This window comes from Artibeus jamaicensis, unplaced genomic scaffold, assembly GCF_021234435.1.
Source record: "Artibeus jamaicensis isolate MK-2021 breed Jamaican fruit bat unplaced genomic scaffold, CSHL_Jam_final contig_1803, whole genome shotgun sequence".
Taxonomy (NCBI): domain Eukaryota; kingdom Metazoa; phylum Chordata; class Mammalia; order Chiroptera; family Phyllostomidae; genus Artibeus; species Artibeus jamaicensis.
In genome coordinates this window covers 1,594,310-1,608,998 of record NW_026521356.1, presented here as the reverse complement: position 1 = coordinate 1,608,998, position 14,689 = coordinate 1,594,310, and positions in this window count along the sequence as shown.

Here is a 14,689-nt window from a genome sequence, read left to right as displayed (position 1 = left end):
ATTGCAGGCCTGCCATTCTAGGCAATTTTAATGGGAAAAAGTAACCAAGAGAGGGAAAGCATTCTCCCCTCCTGGAAATGGGGAAGTTTGGCAAACTCTCAATGAATTTCTGGTGTTCATCTAATTATCTAGTTCCTTGTTGTGCTTATTGCTCTGTAATCACTAGCTCTCTGCCGAAGGAGGATTCTCACAGGCTTTTGCCCCATTGTCTCAGTCTCTGAGTCTGGCTGCTTTGGGAAGGAGGGAGGAGCTTGAGACTGAGTTTGGGTGCAGCCCATCCTTTCAAGGCCAATATAAATCACACCTTGACCCAGACCACACAGAACCTATGTCTAGTAGGAACTACCATGATTCATCACCAGACCCCAGTGGCTCGCATGGGAGCAGCAGAGGCCTCTCCCTCCTCAGGGATTCAAGAGTTGTCATCCTTCTCCTCTATAGCCTGGAATTTGCACAAAATTGGTGAAGGGTAGTATCATGATGGAGAGAGTTTTAGACATGGAGAGGCACCATCGAGATCCCCACAAAGCCTTCCCTACACCATTCCTACAATACATCGTACTCAAGCCCTGCAACATGTCACACTTGATCATGTTTTATTTTTACATTTCCCTTGTATAAAAGCACTGAAAAATACCCCCCCCAAAAAAGAGCTCTAGGCCTCATCCTGCTTCTCTCTTCCTTTCATAGGTGTTGATCTCTAATTAACACCTTGTAACCAAAACTCTGTCCCAGAGTCTCCCTGTGACAGGGAGAAACTTGACATACAGAGGAGATACAGTCCTATCCTTAACAGTTTCCCGTGTGATAGAGACAGGATTCAGGGTAGAGTTAATTAAAAAAAAATGTTTAGATGCAAGCAAATCTGGATGAAATGCAGAATTACTCAAATGAGCCAGAGGGGAGTCAGAACAAATGGCACACCAGTGAGAACTGTGACTATGCCTTAAGCTGGGTTGTTAGCCAGCTCCCTTCACTAGAAGCTCATTCTGACTCACTCAGGCATGTCCTCAGACACATCCTCCTCTCCTGGGATAGTGCTGTCACTGAACTGCTTAATTACCTCACTTAGAGCTGCATCATTTAGCATCGTTGTGGAGTTTCCCTTGACAGCACACAGAGGGAGTTGTACATGGGGCTGGCAAGCACACGTGCCACTAGAGACATGGTGACAACATGTATGATTGTCAGACACTCAGAGGGGAGTATGCGAAAGGGATGAGATACATGGGTATGCGCACCTTTTTATAACCCCAAGATCCCTACGTGTGTCCCCAAACTGACTAGGCCCCCTAGATCAAAGGACATCAGGTTCACTTTAATTTTACACTTTAAGGGGGAAGATAAAGCAGGTGAACCCACAGGAGTGGGGGGTAAGTGAGATTTACTGTATTTATCAGTTATTCTGTGTTTACCTCTGTTTTGCTCTGAACACAGGAGCTGACTTACTTGTGCCAATGGCAGCACCCATCTCCCTTGCTCTCATGGGTTGATTTCTACAAGGAGACACTGAAATGAAGTTTGGATACAAGATGTTTACTAGGTATCAACACCTGTGAAAGGGAGGTGAGGAAGTGGGACCAAGAGAGAAACCAAACAGCAACACATGCCCGACAAACTTTAGCCAGCCTGCAGGGGTTTTCAAAGTCTTGTCAATCTTAGTGTCCTCTGTGGGGATGCCATAGGTGGGTCTTTATAGCCCCACCTCACTCATTGGATGTGGGCCTCTTCAGGTCAGGCATGTCCTTGAATGAATGGCTCTCTGCAACTGGGTAGTAAGCTTGCCCTTGAAAGGGGCAATTTGTGTCTTCCATACTTGTCCTCTTACTTTTAGTGGGCCCAGTCAATGCAAGGCACCCACAGGTAGTTAGAAGATGGGAGGAATAAAAGGCTGGGGTATTCTACATGCTTTCTTCCTGACAGGCCATCTCTGGCAGTGGCTGAATTTCTCTCCCTAGCACTACAACTCCTACTAGGCTACCTTCCTCCATGGCTATAGCTTATACTAGGTTCCAGTAACAACTTCCTCCCCATACCCCTCAATGTCCTGGTGGTGGTCATGACTCTCCTCTGTCATTTCCTGGTGCTTCCATATTCCATGTTAGTTCCCTTAACTCTACATGTACTCCTTTAAATGGTCTCTTTATTAACCATTCTTTAGTTAATTCCATATAATATTCAATCTTTTTCCTGCCAGGATATGACTGGACCAGTAATCAAGGGATTTTCCTCTACATGCTGGTTCTCTTCTGTCCCACATGCCTGTGCAATATTGAAGATCCTCTGAAAATCAGATAGGGGTTCAGGAAAGACCTACTTCTTAAAACCATAATACAGGAGTTTAATGTAGAGTAAGTAGCATGCAGTCTATTCTTTTGTTCAATTGTGATAGGCTACCAGCTGCTGTTTATGTAGGGATAAATGCAAGATATACTATAGATGTTAGTTAAGTTCCCTAGAAATAGACGGAGCTGAGAATATGTGTAAGTGATTTATCAAGGAAGGATTGCAAGGAAAACAGTAAAAGAGTCTGGCAAGCAGAAGGAAAAGTCTGGGAGGAAGAAGTAATGAAATCATAAGATTCAGACAAGGCCCCACAGATAATAGTTACACAGGGAAACTGGAGTAAAAGCTATGCCTCCAAGTTTGGTGGCTATGGAGGTATAAAAACCTAATTCCTTTGCCTCCAGTGGGGACTGTCCCAGAAAAATAAACTACCAGTAGACTCTTGTGGCTCTTGGTCTACAGATGAAGGGGCTCTAAGCTTGAGGGCAGTGCTCCATGCAAGAGAAGCAAGTTGTTAGAGCCTAAAACTCAATGCCAGGGAGAGATGTGTAGCAATGGTAGAAAGGAATTAGGGATTGACACCAACAAGATGGCAGAAGAGGAAGCACCAGATCTTTCATTTCCTAGTGGAAACACTGGCTAAATATTGAACCAAAGTAGAGCTCTACAATCCAGTTAAGAAGCCATAGCAATCAAGCAGACATCTGCACTTCGAATAGAAGACTACCTAAACTTTTTGCCCACCCTTTCTGTGGATAGTTGAGAAGAAGCTGATCAACTTCTGGTCTTTCCTTCAGGAGAAAAGAAAAAAAGAGAATTTTCTTGCAACATTTTGGCTTGTGTGTGAGCTGCCTGAAGATGGTCTCACTTGACATGGAGCACTAATGGGAAGAGGAGCATAGTTTGAATATCAAATTGGGGGTTTCTGAATAGCGGCAGGTACTACAGTGCCAGAGAGGTAGAGGGGCACTGCATATACATGGGCTCCTGAAGGTGAGATTATGGGCAAAGAATACAACAGAACATCAAAGTCCCTGCTGAGAAGCAAGGGTGAGAATTTTATGAAAATTAAGACATTTAAAATAATTGTGTATATAGGGAACTGGAGTAAGAGCACACAGGACAAGGGAAGATGCATCACCATAACAAGTTTTGAGAGGATTTTCAACCTTAACCTGGGCTGGTAAGTATAATTCTTCTCCTGTATAGAAGTCTGAAAAGACTGGGAGAGGTGACAGTTTTTACAAATGTCCAATTTTCAACAAATCATAAAACATATGAAGAAACAGGAAAACACGGCCCATTTAAAGCAGCCAAATAACTCTAGAAAGTGACCCTGAAGAAATACAGCCCTGTGATTTACTTGAGGAAAACTTTAACAACTATTTTAGGTATGATCAATGAGCTAAAGGAGAACAGACAGCTAAACTGAATCTGGAAAGTAATATATAAACAAAATAAGAGTATCAACAGATATAGAAATTAAAAAACAACCAAACAAGTTCTGGAAGTGAAATCACAATAGCTGAGGTGAAAAATTCACTAGAGATATTCAACAGAAAGTTAAATAGGCAGGAAAATCAGTGAACTTGAAGGCAAGTGATTTAAAATTATTATTTTTGCTCCTTAAATTCAATAAAGTGAATAGAGTCTGAGGACTTAGAAGTAATGTCAAATGGACCAATATATTATGGAAGTCTCAGAAGAAAAGCAGAAAGTGACAGAGAGCTTATGTGTAGTAAAAGTGGCCTAAAACTCCCAAACTTTGAGAAAAGAAATGAATGTACAAATATAAGAAGCTCAATAAACTTCAAGTACAATAAAATCAAAGAGGCTTACACTGGGAGGTTATAATCAAACTGTTTAATGTCAAAGACAATCTTAAAAGCAGTAAGAAAAAAGGGGTTCATTACATACAAGAGACTTTAAGAATACCGTGAAACTTCTTAACAGAAAACTTATATTATAGGCCAGGAAGCAACAGGATGATTTATTCCAAGTGCTAAAAGAAAGAACAAATATCAGAGAATGCTATATCTAGCACATCTGTGCTCAGAAATGAGGGATGCATATTTAGATAAACAATGAAGGAGTTCATGACCACTAGACTTGCCCTACTGAATGCTAGAGGAAGTCCTTCCAGTTGAAAGAAAAGGATGCTAGACAGTAACTCAAAATCATATGAAAATATACAGTTCTCTGGTAAAGATAAATATATGGGCAAATACAAAATCTGCACAAAATCTGCATTAAATTTTGGTTCATAACCCTTCATTGTTTTATGAGATTTAAAAGTCAAAAGCATAAAAATGAGCTAAATCTATCTTGTTTAGTAAATAATATATAAAGATGTCATTGTGATATAAGAACAAGTATGGAAATAAAATTGTGGATGAAAAAATTGTGGTATATTTACACAATGAAATACTATGCAGCCAAAAGAAAGAAAGAACTCCTGCAACAGCATAGATGGAACTGGAGAGCATTATGCTATATGAAATAAGCGAGGTGGTGAAAGACAAATACCATATGATCTCACCAATAAGTGGAACCTAATGAACAAAACAAATAACTGAGCAAAATGGAACCAGAGGCATGGAAATAAGGAACAGGTTGATAGAGACCAGAGGGGAGGTTGAAGGAAGATAAGGGAGGATAGAGGGGGAAAGGTCTGGTTAAAGAACAAGGATAAATGACCCATAAACATGGACAAGAGTATGGGGATTGATTGCATGAGCGGGGGTTGAGTGGGTGGACAGGACAGGGGAGAGTGACAGGGGAAAATTTGGGCAACTGTAATAGAACAAGAATAAAAATGATTTTTAAAATATTGTTAAGTTTAGGATGTTTTGTGTAATCCTCAGAGTAGCCACAAAAATATCTATAGCCTATACACACACACACACACACACACACACACACACAAGAAGGAAATCACTACAAGAAAATCAATTAGATACAAAGGCAGAAAGGAAGAAAATGGGGATGAAAAAACTAAAATATACAGAAAATAATAAACAAAATGGAATTCATAAGCTCTTCCCTATCAGTAATTTAAATATAAATGTATTAAACTGCTTGACCAAAGGCAGATTGGTAGAATGAATAAAAACACAGCATCTAACTATAAGCTGTCTACAGGAAACTCACTTTATTTTTACCTTCACTTATTCTTTTCTGATGTGCTATTTTATGTAGATATGAGTTTTTCACCTATGTTTTTTCTAAAGAACTAAAAAAATTCATTTTATATGTCAATATACCTCAATAAAGTTGAAAAAGAAACCTTAGGAACTCTGTAAATAGCCTTTTTAAAGTTACGGAGAAAAATATCCCAAATGTCTCAGGGCTTATTTCTCTCCTGCAGAGGTCTTTAGATGTCTCTGGAAAAGATTGCTGTTTCCTATCTGTGACATTTTCATAGCTGAGTGGTCTACAGGAAGCAGCTTAGCAACTCTCCTAGCTGGCCTTACCCAAGGCTAGCCTCACAGACCCAGAGATAGGGCCTCTGGCAGATGTCATTCCTCACCTCCACTGTCCTGGCTTCCCATTCTTGAAGTAAGTCTTTTAGCCTTTCCCATTCATCTGTTTTCTAACTCCTTCAGGATCACTGAGTTTCAGCCAGGTGCATGAGGAGCCTATAAGTTCCTGGACATATTCTGGAATAAAATTCTGGTATAAAAGGACAATGGTGACTTCAGATCACAGCCAACTGCTTGAACTAATCATTCTAAACTTTAATTGTTCATTAATTAAATTCATTGAAGAATGTTAAGATCTAAAGAACTTCTTTTAACATGTCTTGCAAGGCAGGCCTACTGGCAACACATTTCCTGAATTTGTTTGTCTGAGAGCTTTTACTTTACCTTCACTTTTGAAGGGTACATAATTCTACATCAGTGGGTTTTCCTCTCAACACTTCAAACATTTCATTCCATTCTCTTTTTGCTTGCACAGTTTCTGAGAAGTCAGGAATAATTATTATTTTTAATTCACATGTAAGTTGCTTTACCCTTTGGCTTCTTTAGGAATTTTCTTTCTTACCTTTAATTTTCTGTAAGTTGTAAATAATAGTCCTAGATGTACCTTTTTTTTTTGTATTTATCCTGCTTGATGTTCTGAGATTACTGGATGTGTGATTTGATATATGACATTAATTGGGGGAAGTTATCTATAATTATTATTTTGAATATTTCTTCTGTTCCTTTTTCTTCTCCTTCTGAAATTCCCATTATGTATTTTTTTTGTAATTGTCCCACAGTGTTGGATATTCTGTTTTTTTAAGTTTATGCTTTTGCTACTTTTTGGAAGATTTTATTGATCTATCCTCCAGCTAAGAGCTTATTGCCTCAGCCACATCTAGACTAAGTCCAAAGGCATTCTTCCCTTGTTAGTGTATTGCTTTTTTCTCTCTAGAATTTCTTTGTTTTTTTTTTAAGATTTTCTCTCTATTTACATAGCTCATCTGCTCTAGTATGCTGTCTACTTTATCCATTAGAATCCTCAGCATATGAATTATAGTTATTTTAAATTCCTCATCTAATATTTCCAACATCCCTGTCACATCTAGTTCTAATGTTTGCTCTGTCTTTTTAAATTGTGTTTTTTTAAATTGAGATATAATTGACATAACATTAGCTTCAGATGTACAATATGATTTGATATTGTATATATTATAAAATGATCACTATCGTATAACTTTTTTGATAACTGGACATGACATACTAGGTAAAATAAATAGCTACAAATAGGCCTTTGGTGATGTATGGGTGTGGGGAGGGCAGGCGAGTGTTCTATAGCACTATAATTAGGTCTCAGTCTTCTAGTAAGCCTCTGGACTAAAGTTCACAAATGTTTGTCAAGATGGTTTTCCATCCTTAGATGGGGCTGTTCAGCTAGAGTGGGCTGGAGCTAAGTGTCTTTCTTCCCCAGGTCAGCTGGGCTCTGATAATAATCTAGCTCTGGTTTCTAGTTTTCCAAGGGTAAGCTTTGTTAACAACAGAGTACCCTAGCATATTTCAAAATGGTTCCTTTTCCCCATCCTTGTGCAAAGCCTGAGGGAATTTTTCTCTAATATATAATGTGAAAACCTGGCTGAGCTCCTAGAGGTAAATCTCACAATACCATGTATTATGTCCCCCTGACAGGTTACAGATTTTCCTGCCCAGCACTAGTTCTGCACCATTTCTGCTTGTGAGTCTTGGCCCTAGTAAACCATAACTCTCTGTATTGTCTTGTGTCTCAAATCTTAGGGAGAGCATTTTGCCCTGTGTCCTCTTCGTTCTTATTGATCCAAGAAGAGTGTTGATCTTGTTTTTGTGTTTATCTTTTCACTTGTTAGGATGAACTCATGACTTCTAAAATCCTGACACATGGAGCTTGAGACACACTTTAGATCTAAGCATATGCACAGGTAGAGAGTTTGAAAGGATGGAAAAAAGATACCATGCAAGTAATAACAAGAGAGTAGGGATGGTTATCATAACATCAGACAAGATAGAGTAAGTCAGAAACTGTTATAAGAAACAAAAAAGGACATTATATAATTATAAAAGGGTTAAAGCACTAAGAAAATATAATGATTATAAACATACGTATGGAACATCAGAGCTTCTAAATATATGAAGTAAACATTTACAGGTTTGAAGGGAGAAATAGATGGCTCTACAATAGAAGATTTTAATACCCCACTTTCTATAATGGGTAAAATAAAAAAGAAAGAAGACCAATAAGAAAACAGAAGACTTGAACATGATAGACCAGTTTTTCCTGACCTATACAAAACACTCCACCTAACAAAAGAACACACATATTTTTCAAGTTCACGTGGAACTTTCTTCATGACAGATCATATGTTAGGCTGCAAAACAAGTCTTAATAAATTTTAAAGGATCAAAATCATACAAAATATCACAATGAAATGAAACTAGAACACAGGAGAAAAACTTGAAGAAACATAGGAAGTGGACATTAGGCAACATGATCTTAACGAGTTAAAGGAGAAATCACAAGGGAAGTTAGAAAACATCTTGAGAAAAAGAAAAGCAAAAAAAAAAAATGTACCCCCAGGGTTCTCAGCTCATGAATCCCTCAGCAAATACTTTCTATTCTCTTTCCTCTTCTACTTAGTTCAAGTCCCAGCAGAGCATCTATAGTTCACCCTCACCTCTTCTTTAAGATCTTGTGCCTGGCTGTGGCTCCTGCCCAGCCAGGAGTTTTGATATGTATTCCATCTTGTGCTTTTAACCTCTGTTCCTTCGCCCTCCACCTCCCCAACACATTAACATTTTGAGTTATTTGCTATTATTTTTTCAAATGATGTTATGCCACTTGGTTCTTTATCCTAAGAGATAAGGCAGAATTGGATGATGATGAAAAAAACCAGTTTGTGCCTTAAGCCAATTGAAGGGGATAAAAATGTCACCCCAAAACGTTCCAGTTGGCATGTTGATTAATTTGAGCTGAATGTAGTTGAGAAAAAGCAGAGGCAGGAAGGGCTGCCTGACATTCCCCTTTGTGCCTAGGAGCAGGGAGTAAAATTTTATGTGAGAAAGGTACCCTCCTGGTGCCAGGGGGAGGACAACATTTTCATCACTGGGGGCTGGCAGTCAGTATTGAGATGAATCTCTAAAAACAAACCTACAAAAATAACTTCTATATTCCATTAATTTCCTTCACATATTTTCTAATTCCTCCTCTACAATTTAATGTCCCTAGTCCAAGCCCCCTTTTAAAATGATCTCTACAATTTATCATTTTTTGTTAAAATGATATATAAGACCTCAAGCCCATCTGCTGCTTTTTCTCAAGTATAATGGCCTCCATATATGTGTAAGAATAACTATCAGTGAAGTTTGTATGCTTTTTTCCTGTTAATGTCTTTTGCCAATTTAACTCTCAGGCCCCATCACAGAACCTAAACTGGAGAAGTTTCTCCTTTTCTTCATAACCCTAGATATGCCTCTTATGAACTGCTATTTATAGCACAGATTTGGGGTAAGTGAACTGAAGAATCCAGGATTTCTCATCTAAATACCTGCCTCAGGGTTATAGAGGATTGAAAGAACTTGTGTCAAGCTTATAGTGCTATCAGGTGATGATAGTGCAGTCCCAGAAACAACCTAGGTCTTGGGGAGGTCCTGGAGTCTCTTTAAAAGAATAGAGGCCAACAATCACAACACGTATGTGGTTTCTTTTTTGTAATGTATTTTTAAATTAAATTTATTGGGGTACCATTGGTTAATAAGATTATATAGGCTTCAGGTGTATAGTCTATGATACATAATCTTCATGATACATCATCTCTATATTGCATTGTGTGCCCACCACCCAAAGTAAAATCTTCTGTCACTATATATTTGACCTCCTTTACTCTTTACTACTCCACCCCTTCCCTGTGGTAAACACCATACTGTTGTCTATGTCTATGAGTTTTTGCTTGTTTTGTTTTTTGTTTGTTCATTTCTTGCTTTCAGTTTCATATCTCACATATGAATGAAATAATATGATTCTTCACTTTTTCTGACTTATTTTGCTAAGAATGATATTCTTGAGATTTATCAGTGTTGCTGCAAATGGCAGTATTTCATCTTTTCTTATGGCTAAGTAGTATATCCATTGTGTACATATACTACATTTTCTTTATCCAACTTTGGTTTCTTAAGACTGGTAAAATCTCAGAGTAAATGCAAGTCTTTTGTTCAGTGAGACATCTTAAACATTCTCCCCACTAATGCCCACAGGTGGCAGTCTTCCCTAAACTGTTTAGCCTTCAGATTTACTCCCACTCATCCCAGTATTTATTTTCCTTTTAACTTCTGCAATAATTTCCTTCTCTTGGCAATAAGGTCACTCTTTCTATTACAAAACACAACTTTTCTAGTTCTCATGTCATCCTCTAACTGATTACCTGGCCCTGAATGAAGCCCAGAGTCTTGAGATATGGCAGAGATGAGGGAGGGAGAGGAGGAGGCAGAGGACATTCATACGTTCATCATGTGACTCTTTGACACCAGTGACTATCTGATGAAACCTAACCATGCATCACACGGTATGCTGCCAGGACTGTGGATTATGAAGAACACAAGGTGTATGCCCAGATATCAGAGTTTTCCCTAAAAAGCTCATCTGTCAGAGAAGAAGGAATAAAATTATGAGACTTCACAATGATGTTGAGCTTTGCAATGATAGTTTACAAGTATATTTTGGTGCAATCTCAGTTGTTTTATTTTGAACACAAAGTACCAAGTAGGACACTGGTTTGGAACTGTGATAGAGGTCACCTGACAACTGGTAAAGGCAGTTAACAGTTGTGTATACACACACACAGTAATACCAGTTCATTAATTGTATCTTGGGGTATACCCTATGTCTTCACAACCAGATCTTAGATGTCACTATAAACAAGCCTTTTAGAGATAACTTTATTTATTTATTTTTCATGATCATCTAAAACCTTTATTTTAATTTTTAATTATTTTATTGTTGTTGATGTACGGTTGTCTCCATTACTCCTCCATCAGGCCCCCCACCCCTTCCCATCCCTACTTCCTACCCTTGATCCTAACCCCTTTGGCTTTGTCCATGTGTCCTTTATACATGTTCCTTGAAGACCCTTTAAAAAGCAACAGACTAAGTCACACCGAAGGAAACAAATACCTGATCAATGGAAGAACAAGATTACATTGTGTAAATGGGTCCACATGGCTGGAGATCAAGTTTCCCTTAGTTGTGTCTGATTTAAATATTGTCTGTTACATGACTAAACACATAGCTCTGAAAAACGTAGATGACTCACATATCTCTAGCAATGATGTTAAAGCTACATATGAAAAAGAAGTTCGTGTCCTTTCATTGGAAGATTGAAGTGCCTTCCATTTACTCTCTGTATTAGGGCATATAGGGCACTTGTTTGCCTGTATGGGGGTCAGAGCTTCACTCTGCTCTTCTCTTTTGGTTGTAAGATCCCTTGGCTACACTCACTAGAGCTTTTGTTTTCATAAACCCAGTTAGTTCTTAAACAAAGGACAAAGTGGGTATTTTGTAATAAAAAAACTAACTTCTTTTTATTAACTCTTTCATCACCTATGACAGCAGCTATTGCAAATGTTTTTTATGTTCCTTTAAATTTTATTTTATTTTTTAAAATATATTTTATTGATTATGCCATTACAGTTGTTCTATTTCCCCCTTCATTCCCCTCCATCCTGCATACCCCCTTTCCCACCATTCCCCCCCTTTAGTTTATGTCCACATGTCTCAAGTTCTTTAAATTCTATATTTCCCATACTATTCTTGCCCTCCCCCCCATCTATTTTCTACCTACCATCTATGCTACTTATTCTCTGTACCTTCTCCTCCCTTCTCCTCCTCCCACTCCCCTGTTGCTAACCCTCCATGTGATCTTCATTTCTATGGTTCCACTCCTGATCTAGCTGTTCTCTCAGTTTGCTTTTGTTTTAGGTGTGGTTGTTAGTAATTGTGAATTTGCTGTCCTTTCATTTGTTCATCTTTTTTATCTTCTTTTTCTTAGATAAGTCCCTTTAACATTTCATATAATAAGGGCTTGGTGATGATGAACTCCTTGAATTTGATCTTATCTGAGAAGCACTTTATCTATCCTTCCATTCTAAATGAAAGCTTTGCTGGATAGAGCAATCTTGGTTGTAGGTCTTTGGATTTCATGACTTGGAATACTTCTTTCCAGCCCCTTCTTGCCTGTAAGGTCTCTTTTGAGAAATCAGCTGACAATCTATTGGGAACTCCTTTGTAGGTGACTGTCCCCTTATCTCTTGCTGCTTCTAGGATTCTCTCCTTCATTTTAATCTTGGCTAATGTAATGATGATGTGCCTTGGTGTGTTCCTTCTTGGGTCCAACTTCTTTGGGACTCTCTGAGCTTCCTGGATTTCCTTGAAGTCTATTTCCTTTGCCAGATTGGGGAAGTTCTCCTTTATTATTTGTTCAAATAAGTTTTCCACTTGTTGCTGTTCCTCTTCCCCTTCTGGTACCCCTATAATTCAGATGTTGAAACATTTAAAGATGTCCTGAAGGTTCCTAAGCCTGTCCTCATTTTTTTGAATTCTTGTTTCTTCATATTTTTCTGTTTGGTCATTTTTTTTCCTTTCTTCTGGTCCACTCCTTTGATTTGAATCCCAGTTTCCTTTCCATTACTATTAGTTTCCTGTGCATTTCCCTTCATTTCAATTAGTTTAACCTTCATTTGTTCCTCTAATTTGTGGCTAAAATCAACCAGTTCTGTGAGCATCCTGATCACCAGTGTTTTGAACTGTGTATCTGAAAGTTTGGCTATTTCTTGGTCACTTAGAGTTATTGGCTCTGGGGCTTTGAGTTCTGCTTGAGCCATAATGTTTTGGTCTGTTCATGCCTGCTACATATGAGGGGCAGAGCCCTAGGTGTTCACCAGGCTGGGGCAACTCAGTCACTGGTTTGTGATGCTATATGTGGGGGCGGGGTCAAAGAGGGGCAATAGCGATCTCCTCTGCTGCTTCCTGCTGCTGGGGCCTGTGTGGTCCATCTCACTGCTTGCTCCTTTGCCTGGTTTATCTGCACGTGAACCGCAGTCAGCCTGCCACCTTGTACCCCAACTGGGTCTACCCACCGCACCTGCGTGCCTGGATTGGTCTGGCCAAGTTTTCCTGTGCAACCCCGCTCCACCAGCCTCTGTCTTTGTCCCTCTTACCAGTCTGGCTAAATGGCTCATTGTTGTCGGACTTCTGTATAGTTCAATTTTCTGTGTTTTGGTTGCATTTTTGTTATTAAAACTTTGTTGTCTTTAAACTTGGTTGTATGAGAAGGCACGGTGTTTCCACCTATGCCTCCATCTTGGCCGTATCACAAATTTTTGTCTCTCCACAAACCCTCTACTGCTCTTTCTTTGAACACATGTCCCTTGCCTCCAGCTGCTGAGAGAATACTTCAAGTGTGAATTCCTCCAGCTCTCTACCTTCACCCCAAAGTTACTTAGGATCTTCATGCATTCCCTTTAACTACTTTACCTAGCAGAACATGGCCTCTTTTCAGGCAGAGGGTTAATTAATTCTCCCTTATGTTTTCTAAATTCCAGGCTTTCCCTCTTGCTCTATGACACACTATATCAATTTTCTCCTTCTCTTGCACTTTTAACTTTGCTTCCAGTGTCTTCTTTCTCTTATCCCAGTATTCCTGTCTCACCCGTCTAATTAAAAACAAGCAAATAGCCCTTTTTTTGAAGTCTATTCTGTCTGATATGAATATTGCTACCCCAGCTTTTTTTCCCTGTCTGTTCACTTGGGAAATTTGTTTCCAGCCCTTTCTTTTTAATCTGTGTAGGTCTTTTGTCCTGAGGTGGGTTTCCTGTAGGCAGCATATGTGTGGGTCATGCTTTCTTAACTGTTCAGCTATTCTATGTCTTTTAATTGGAGCATGTAATCCATTTACATTTAAGGTTATTATGATAGATACTGCTCGGATGGGAGTAAAACACAGAAAACTGTACTTAAACAACAATTATAATAAATAAGTTTAAAAAACAATTAAAATAAAAAACATAAGCAAATAAACTCCCAATTTCATGCTTTCTAATTATCACTGATTTTTTAATCAGCCCCTTAAATTATTTGTTCATTATATCAGCAGACTCCATATTGAGCTGATGTACCCACAATCTACCCCAATAAAAACTCACGTTAATATTGGTAAATTCTCATAAAGGATACTAGACACACAAGTTGACTCCTGCTTGTCCTGCTTGTCTGCGCATTAGGGACACCTGGGACACATGAGACATGGGCAGAGAGGGGGCTCTCCAACCTGGAGATGTTGTGCAAGCTTCCTTAGGAGTGGCTCTGCCTTCACTCCACAATGTGTTCCTTTAAATGGACTGATGCATTTTGCTTTAAGTAAAAAAAAAATCCTCATAACATAGGGAGCATGTGAATTAGACTGCTACGGTGAAACTACAGATTGAAGGAACTAATACAGAACCTGAAAATAAGAGTTGAAAAGCTGATAGTTTGTATTCCTGGTATGATGCTTTAATAGCTATGTTATCAGATATAACATAATTAGTTAAAGAAATCTTCCAGAAAAAATTTAAATTGAAATGATCAAGGCTATTAGGGTAGTGTTTGTCATTCATAGAAGAAAAGTCCCTTTTCCTGAGTATATACAGTGAGTTGACATGTTAATGTTATTTTTGAAGTCTTGCTAATTCTGATAAATCCATAAGAAGCATGCAGAACATGCAAGAGAAACTCTACAATTCTGTCAGTGCTCTTCAGAGTAAGGCAATTCAACTCTAATACTCCACAAGATTTCACTAAATTTAGCAATAAATGGTTAGGAGTGAAAGATAAAAATTCATTTACCCCCGGGGAAATACTTGGCTCTTCCTGCCATGATAGA